Source organism: Camelina sativa, chromosome 10 (assembly GCF_030686135.1).
Source record: "Camelina sativa cultivar CO46 ecotype springtype chromosome 10, ASM3068613v1".
NCBI lineage: Eukaryota > Viridiplantae > Streptophyta > Magnoliopsida > Brassicales > Brassicaceae > Camelina > Camelina sativa.
Window position 1 is genome coordinate 19,574,342 of NC_141889.1, and position 10,217 is coordinate 19,584,558.

Consider the following 10,217-nt stretch of genomic DNA (forward strand, 5'->3'; position numbering starts at 1 on the left):
ATTTTGTCCCGAAACAGGCAAAAACCGAGAAAACATTGATTCTAAGTAGTAAACAGCATTGTTACTGTTTATAGGGTCACAATGTGTGACAATCCAATGCATTTGACTAATTGTAAGAGTTCGGGATGAATTTGGAGTGTTTAGACAACACTTAAACGCATTTTATCCCTAAACAAGCTTAAACCGAGAAAACAGGCTAAAACCGAGAGAAAACATTGATTAGAAGCATTAAACAGCTAGGTTACTCTCTCTAGGGTCAAAATATGTAACAATCCAATCCATTTGACTAATTATAAGAGTTCCGGTTGAATTTGGAGTGTTTAGACACCGATTATACCTATTTTGTCCCGAAAGAGGCTAAAACCGAGAAAAAATTGACTCTAAGCAGTAAACAGATTTGTTACTGTTTTTAGGTTCAGAATGTGTGACAATCCAATGCATTTGACTAATTTTAAGAGTTCGGAATGAATTTGGAGTGTTTAGACAACACTTAAACGCATTTTATCCCAAAACAAGCTTAAACCGAGAAAACAGGCTAAAACCGAGAGAAAACATTGATTAGAAGCAGTAAACAGCTATGTTACTCTTTCTAGGGCCAAAATATGTAACAATCCAATCCATTTGACTAATTATAAGAGTTCGGGTTGAATTTGGAGTGTTGAGAGACCACTTTTACCCATTTTGTCCCGAAACAGGCAAAAACCGAGAAAACATTGATTCTAAGTAGTAAACAGCTTTGTTACTGTTTATAGGGTCACAATGTGTGACAATCCAATGCATTTGACTAATTTTAAGAGTTCGGGATGAATTTGGAGTGTTTAGACAACACTTAAACACATTTTATCCCTAAACAAGCTTAAACCGAGAAAACAGGCTAAAACCGAGAGAAAACATTGATTAGAAGCATTAAACAGCTAGGTTACTCTCTCTAGGGTCAAAATATGTAACAATCCAATCCATTTGACTAATTATAAGAGTTCCGGTTGAATTTGGAGTGTTTAGACACCGATTATACCTATTTTGTCCCGAAAGAGGCTAAAACCGAGAAAAAATTGACTCTAAGCAGTAAACAGATTTGTTACTGTTTTTAGGGTCAGAATGTGTGACAATCCAATGCATTTGACTAATTGTAAGAGTTCGGAATGAATTTGGAGTGTATAGACAACACTTAAACGCATTTTATCCCAAAACAAGCTTAAACCGAGAAAACAGGCTAAAACCGAGAGAAAACATTGATTAGAAGCAGTAAACAGCTATGTTACTCTTTCTAGGGCCAAAATATGTAACAATCCAATCCATTTGACTAATTATAAGAGTTCGGGTGGAATTTGGAGTGTTTAGAGACCACTTTTACCCATTTTGTCCCGAAACAGGCAAAAACCGAGAAAACATTGATTCTAAGTAGTAAACAGCTTTGTTACTGTTTATAGGGTCACAATGTGTGATAACCCAATGCATTTGACTAATTGTAAGAGTTCGGGATGAATTTGGAGTCTTTAGACAACATTTAAACCCATTTTATCCCAAAACAAGCTTAAACCGAGAAAACATGCTAAAACCGAGAGAAAACATTGATTCGAAGCAGGAAACAGCTATTTTACTCTTTCTAGGGTCAAAATATGTAACAATCCAATCCATTTGACTAATTATAAGAGTTCGGGTGAATTTGGAGTGTTTAGAGACCACTTTTACCCATTTTGTCCCGAAACAGACAAAAACCAAGAAAACATTGATTCTAAGTAGTAAACAGCTTTGTTACTGTTTATAGGGTCACAATGTATGATAAACCAATGCATTTGACTAATTGTAAGACTTCGGGATGAATTTGGAGTGTTTAGACAACATTTAAACCCATTTTATCCCAAAACAAGCTTAAACCGATAAAACAGGCTAAAACCGAGAGAAAAAACTGATTCGAAGCAGTGAACAGCTATGTTACTCTATCTAGGGTCATAATATGTTACAATCCAATGCATTTGACTTATTATAAGAGTTCCGGTTGAATTTGGAGTGTTTAGACACCAATTATACCTATTTTGTCCCGAAACAGGCTAAAACCGAGAAAAAAATGATTTAAAGTTGTAAACAGGTTTGTTACTGTTTCTAGGTTAAGAATGTGTGACATTACAATACATTTTACTAATTTTAACATTTCGGGTTGAATTTGGAGTGTTTAGGCAACAATTAAACCTGTTTTATCCCAAAACAGGGTTAAACCAAGAAAACAGGCTAAAACCGAGAGAAAACATTGATTCGAAGCATTAAAAAACTATGTTACTCTTTCTAGTGTCATAATATGTTACAATCCAATGCATTTGACTAATTATAAGAGTTCCGGCTGAATTTGGAGTGTTTAGACACCGATTATACCTATTTTGTCCCGAAAGAGGCTAAAACCGAGAAAAAATTGACTCTAAGCAGTAAACAGATTTGTTACTGTTTTTAGGGTCAAAATGTGTGACGATCCAATGCATTTGACTAATTGTAAGAGTTCGGAATGAATTTGGAGTGTTTAGACAACACTTAAACGCATTTTATCCCAAAACAAGCTTAAACTGAGAAAACAGGCTAAAACCGAGAGAAAACATTGATTAGAAGCAGTAAACAGCTATGTTACTCTTTCTAGGGCCAAAATATGTAACAATCCAATCCATTTGACTAATTATAAGAGTTCGGGTTGAATTTGGAGTGTTTAGAGACCACTTTTACCCATTTTGTCCCGAAACAGGCAAAAACCGAGAAAACATTGATTCTAAGTAGTAAACAGCTTTGTTACTGTTTATAGGGTCACAATGTGTGACAATCCAATGCATTTGACTAATTGTAAGAGTTCGGGATGAATTTGGAGTGTTTAGACAACACTTAAACGCATTTTATCCCTAAACAAGCTTAAACCGAGAAAACAGGCTAAAACCGAGAGAAAACATTGATTAGAAGCATTAAACAGCTAGGTTACTCTCTCTAGGGTCAAAATATGTAACAATCCAATCCATTTGACTAATTATAAGAGTTCCGGTTGAATTTGGAGTGTTTAGACACCGATTATACCTATTTTGTCCCGAAAGAGGCTAAAACCGAGAAAAAATTGACTCTAAGCAGTAAACAGATTTGTTACTGTTTTTAGGGTCAGAATGTGTGACAATCCAATGAATTTGACTAATTGTAAGAGTTCGGAATGAATTTGGAGTCTTTAGACAACATTTAAACCCATTTTATCCCAAAACAAGCTTAAACCGAGAAAACATGCTAAAACCGAGAGAAAACATTGATTCGAAGCAGGAAACAGCTATTTTACTCTTTCTAGGGTCAAAATATGTAACAATCCAATCCATTTGACTAATTATAAGAGTTCGGGTGAATTTGGAGTGTTTAGAGACCACTTTTACCCATTTTGTCCCGAAACAGACAAAAACCAAGAAAACATTGATTCTAAGTAGTAAACAGCTTTGTTACTGTTTATAGGGTCACAATGTATGATAAACCAATGCATTTGACTAATTGTAAGACTTCGGGATGAATTTGGAGTGTTTAGACAACATTTAAACCCATTTTATCCCAAAACAAGCTTAAACCGATAAAACAGGCTAAAACCGAGAGAAAAAACTGATTCGAAGCAGTGAACAGCTATGTTACTCTATCTAGGGTCATAATATGTTACAATCCAATGCATTTGACTTATTATAAGAGTTCCGGTTGAATTTGGAGTGTTTAGACACCAATTATACCTATTTTGTCCCGAAACAGGCTAAAACCGAGAAAAAAATGATTTAAAGTTGTAAACAGGTTTGTTACTGTTTCTAGGTTAAGAATGTGTGACATTACAATACATTTTACTAATTTTAACATTTCGGGTTGAATTTGGAGTGTTTAGGCAACAATTAAACCTGTTTTATCCCAAAACAGGGTTAAACCAAGAAAACAGGCTAAAACCGAGAGAAAACATTGATTCGAAGCATTAAAAAACTATGTTACTCTTTCTAGTGTCATAATATGTTACAATCCAATGCATTTGACTAATTATAAGAGTTCCGGCTGAATTTGGAGTGTTTAGACACCGATTATACCTATTTTGTCCCGAAAGAGGCTAAAACCGAGAAAAAATTGACTCTAAGCAGTAAACAGATTTGTTACTGTTTTTAGGGTCAAAATGTGTGACGATCCAATGCATTTGACTAATTGTAAGAGTTCGGAATGAATTTGGAGTGTTTAGACAACACTTAAACGCATTTTATCCCAAAACAAGCTTAAACTGAGAAAACAGGCTAAAACCGAGAGAAAACATTGATTAGAAGCAGTAAACAGCTATGTTACTCTTTCTAGGGCCAAAATATGTAACAATCCAATCCATTTGACTAATTATAAGAGTTCGGGTTGAATTTGGAGTGTTTAGAGACCACTTTTACCCATTTTGTCCCGAAACAGGCAAAAACCGAGAAAACATTGATTCTAAGTAGTAAACAGCTTTGTTACTGTTTATAGGGTCACAATGTGTGACAATCCAATGCATTTGACTAATTGTAAGAGTTCGGGATGAATTTGGAGTGTTTAGACAACACTTAAACGCATTTTATCCCTAAACAAGCTTAAACCGAGAAAACAGGCTAAAACCGAGAGAAAACATTGATTAGAAGCATTAAACAGCTAGGTTACTCTCTCTAGGGTCAAAATATGTAACAATCCAATCCATTTGACTAATTATAAGAGTTCCGGTTGAATTTGGAGTGTTTAGACACCGATTATACCTATTTTGTCCCGAAAGAGGCTAAAACCGAGAAAAAATTGACTCTAAGCAGTAAACAGATTTGTTACTGTTTTTAGGGTCAGAATGTGTGACAATCCAATGAATTTGACTAATTGTAAGAGTTCGGAATGAATTTGGAGTGTTTAGACAACACTTAAACGCATTTTATCCCAAAACAAGCTTAAACCGAGAGAACAGGCTAAAACCGAGAGAAAACATTGATTAGAAGCAGTAAACAGCTATGTTACTCTTTCTAGGGCCAAAATATGTAACAATCCAATCCATTTGACTAATTATAAGAGTTCGGGTGGAATTTGGAGTGTTTAGAGACCACTTTTACCCATTTTGTCCCGAAACAGGCAAAAACCGAGAAAACATTGATTCTAAGTAGTAAACAGCTTTGTTACTGTTTATAGGGTCACAATGTGTGATAACCCAATGCATTTGACTAATTGTAAGAGTTCGGGATGAATTTGGAGTGTTTAGACAACATTTAAACCCATTTTATCCCAAAACAAGCTTAAACCGAGAAAACATGCTAAAACCGAGAGAAAACATTGATTCGAAGCAGGAAACAGCTATTTTACTCTTTCTAGGGTCAAAATATGTAACAATCCAATCCATTTTACTAATTTAAGAGTTCGGGTGAATTTGGAGTGTTTAGAGACCACTTTTACCCATTTTGTCCCGAAACAGACAAAAACCAAGAAAACATTGATTCTAAGTAGTAAACAGCTTTGTTACTGTTTATAGGGTCACAATGTATGATAAACCAATGCATTTGACTAATTGTAAGACTTCGGGATGAATTTGGAGTGTTTAGACAACATTTAAACCCATTTTATCCCAAAACAAGCTTAAACCGAGAAAACAGGCTAAAACCGAGAGAAAAAACTGATTCGAAGCAGTGAACAGCTATGTTACTCTATCTAGGGTCATAATATGTTACAATCCAATGCATTTGACTTATTATAAGAGTTCCGGTTGAATTTGGAGTGTTTAGACACCAATTATACCTATTTTGTCCCGAAACAGGCTAAAACCGAGAAAAAAATGATTTAAAGTTGTAAACAGGTTTGTTACTGTTTCTAGGGTAAGAATGTGTGACATTACAATACATTTTACTAATTTTAACAGTTCGGGTTGAATTTGGACTGTTTAGGCAACAATTAAACCTGTTTTATCCCAAAACAGGCTTAAACCAAGAAAACAGGCTAAAACCGAGAGAAAACATTGATTCTAAGCATTAAAAAACTATGTTACTCTTTCTAGTGTCATAATATGTTACAATCCAATGCATTTGACTAATTATAAGAGTTCCGGTTGAATTTGGAGTGTTTAGACACCGATTATACCTATTTTGTCCCGAAAGAGGCTAAAACCGAGAAAAAATTGACTCTAAGCAGTAAACAGATTTGTTACTGCTTTTAGGGTCAGAATGTGTGACAATCCAATGCATTTGACTAATTGTAAGAGTTCGGAATGAATTTGGAGTGTTTAGACAACACTTAAACGCATTTTATCCCAAAACAAGCTTAAACCGAGAAAACAGGCTAAAACCGAGAAAAAACATTGATTAGAAGCAGTAAACAGCTATGTTACTCTTTCTAGGGCCAAAATATGTAACAATCCAATCCATTTGACTAATTATAAGAGTTCGGGTTGAATTTGGAGTGTTTAGAGACCACTTTTACCCATTTTGTCCCGAAACAGGCAAAAACTGAGAAAACATTGATTCTAAGTAGTAAACAGCTTTGTTACTGTTTATAGGGTCACAATGTGTGACAATCCAATGCATTTGACTAATTGTAAGAGTTCGGGATGAATTTGGAGTGTTTAGACAACACTTAAACGCATTTTATCCCTAAACAAGCTTAAACCGAGAAAACAGGCTAAAACCGAGAGAAAACATTGATTAGAAGCATTAAACAGCTAGGTTACTCTCTCTAGGGTCAAAATATGTAACAATCCAATCCATTTGACTAATTATAAGAGTTCGGGTTGAATTTGGAGTGTTTAGAGACCACTTTTACCCAGTTTGTCCCGAAACAGGCAAAAACCGAGAAAACATTGATTCTAAGCAGTAAACAGCTTTGTTACTGTTTATAGGGTCACAATGTGTGATAACCCAATGCATTTGACTAATTGTAAGAGTTTGGGATGAATTTGGAGTGTTTAGACAACATTTAAACCCATTTTATCCCAAAACAAGCTTAAACCGAGAAAACAGGCTAAAACCGAGAGAAAACATTGATTCGAAGCAGTAAACAGCTATGTTACTCTTTCTAGGGTCAAAATATGTAACAATCCAATCCATTTGACTAATTATAAGAGTTCGGGTGAATTTGAGTGTTTAGAGACCACTTTTACCCATTTTGTCCCGAAACAGGCAAAAACCGAGAAAACATTAATTCTAACTAGTAAACAGCTTTGTTACTGTTTATAGGGTCACAATGTGTGATAACCCAATGCATGTGACTAATTGTAAGACTTCGGGATGAATTTGGAGTGTTTAGACAACATTTAAACCAATTTTATCCCAAAACAAGCTTAAACCGAGAAAACAGGCTAAAACCGAGAGAAAAAACTGATTCGAAGCAGTAAACAGCTATGTTACTCTATCTAGGGTCATAATATGTTACAATCCAATGCATTTGACTTGTTATAAGAGTTCCGGTTGAATTTGGAGTGTTTAGACACGGATTATACCTATTTTGTCCCGAAACAGGCTAAAACCGAGAAAAAAATGATTTAAAGTTGTAAACAGGTTTGTTACTGTTTCTAGGGTAAGAATGTGTGACATTACAATACATTTTACTAATTTTAACAGTTCGGGTTGAATTTGGAGTGTTTAGGCAACAATTAAACCTGTTTTATCCCAAAACAGGCTTAAACCAAGAAAACAGGCTAAAACCGAGAGAAAACATTGATTCGAAGCATTAAAAAACTATGTTACTCTTTCTAGTGTCATAATATGTTACAATCCAATGCATTTGACTAATTATAAGAGTTCCGGTTGAATTTGGAGTGTTTAGACACCGATTATACCTATTTTGTCCCGAAAGAGGCTAAAACCGAGAAAAAATTGACTCTAAGCAGTAAACAGATTTGTTACTGCTTTTAGGGTCAGAATGTGTGACAATCCAATGCATTTGACTAATTGTAAGAGTTCGGAATGAATTTGGAGTGTTTAGACAACACTTAAACGCATTTTATCCCAAAACAAGCTTAAACCGAGAAAACAGGCTAAAACCGAGAAAAAACATTGATTAGAAGCAGTAAACAGCTATGTTACTCTTTCTAGGGCCAAAATATGTAACAATCCAATCCATTTGACTAATTATAAGAGTTCGGGTTGAATTTGGAGTGTTTAGAGACCACTTTTACCCATTTTGTCCCGAAACAGGCAAAAACCGAGAAAACATTGATTCTAAGTAGTAAACAGCTTTGTTACTGTTTATAGGGTCACAATGTGTGACAATCCAATGCATTTGACTAATTGTAAGAGTTCGGGATGAATTTGGAGTGTTTAGACAACACTTAAACGCATTTTATCCCTAAACAAGCTTAAACAGAGAAAACAGGCTAAAACCGAGAGAAAACATTGATTAGAAGCATTAAACAGCTAGGTTACTCTCTCTAGGGTCAAAATATGTAACAATCCAATCCATTTGACTAATTATAAGAGTTCGGGTTGAATTTGGAGTGTTTAGAGACCACTTTTACCCAGTTTGTCCCGAAACAGGCAAAAACCGAGAAAACATTGATTCTAAGCAGTAAACAGCTTTGTTACTGTTTATAGGGTCACAATGTGTGATAACCCAATGCATTTGACTAATTGTAAGAGTTTGGGATGAATTTGGAGTGTTTAGACAACATTTAAACCCATTTTATCCCAAAACAAGCTTAAACCGAGAAAACAGGCTAAAACCGAGAGAAAACATTGATTCGAAGCAGTAAACAGCTATGTTACTCTTTCTAGGGTCAAAATATGTAACAATCCAATCCATTTGACTAATTATAAGAGTTCGGGTGAATTTGAGTGTTTAGAGACCACTTTTACCCATTTTGTCCCGAAACAGGCAAAAACCGAGAAAACATTAATTCTAACTAGTAAACAGCTTTGTTACTGTTTATAGGGTCACAATGTGTGATAACCCAATGCATGTGACTAATTGTAAGACTTCGGGATGAATTTGGAGTGTTTAGACAACATTTAAACCAATTTTATCCCAAAACAAGCTTAAACCGAGAAAACAGGCTAAAACCGAGAGAAAAAACTGATTCGAAGCAGTAAACAGCTATGTTACTCTATCTAGGGTCATAATATGTTACAATCCAATGCATTTGACTTGTTATAAGAGTTCCGGTTGAATTTGGAGTGTTTAGACACGGATTATACCTATTTTGTCCCGAAACAGGCTAAAACCGAGAAAAAAATGATTTAAAGTTGTAAACAGGTTTGTTACTGTTTCTAGGGTAAGAATGTGTGACATTACAATACATTTTACTAATTTTAACAGTTCGGGTTGAATTTGGAGTGTTTAGGCAACAATTAAACCTGTTTTATCCCAAAACAGGCTTAAACCAAGAAAACAGGCTAAAACCGAGAGAAAACATTGATTCGAAGCATTAAAAAACTATGTTACTCTTTCTAGTGTCATAATATGTTACAATCCAATGCATTTGACTAATTATAAGAGTTCCGGTTGAATTTGGAGTGTTTAGACACCGATTATACCTATTTTGTCCCGAAAGATGCTAAAACCGAGAAAAAATTGACTCTAAGCAGTAAACAGATTTGTTACTGCTTTTAGGGTCAGAATGTGTGACAATCCAATGCATTTGACTAATTGTAAGAGTTCGGAATGAATTTGGAGTGTTTAGACAACACTTAAACGCATTTTATCCCAAAACAAGCTTAAACCGAGAAAACAGGCTAAAACCGAGAAAAAACATTGATTAGAAGCAGTAAACAGCTATGTTACTCTTTCTAGGGCCAAAATATGTAACAATACAATCCATTTGACTAATTATAAGAGTTCGGGTTGAATTTGGAGTGTTTAGAGACCACTTTTACCCATTTTGTCCCGAAACAGGCAAAAACCGAGAAAACATTGATTCTAAGTAGTAAACAGCTTTGTTACTGTTTATAGGGTCACAATGTGTGACAATCCAATGCATTTGACTAATTGTAAGAGTTCGGGATGAATTTGGAGTGTTTAAACAACACTTAAACGCATTTTATCCCTAAACAAGCTTAAACCGAGAAAACAGGCTAAAACCGAGAGAAAACATTGATTAGAAGCATTAAACAGCTAGGTTACTCTCTCTAGGGTCAAAATATGTAACAATCCAATCCATTTGACTAATTATAAGAGTTCGGGTTGAATTTGGAGTGTTTAGAGACCACTTTTACCCAGTTTGTCCCGAAACAGGCAAAAACCGAGAAAACATTGATTCTAAGCAGTAAACA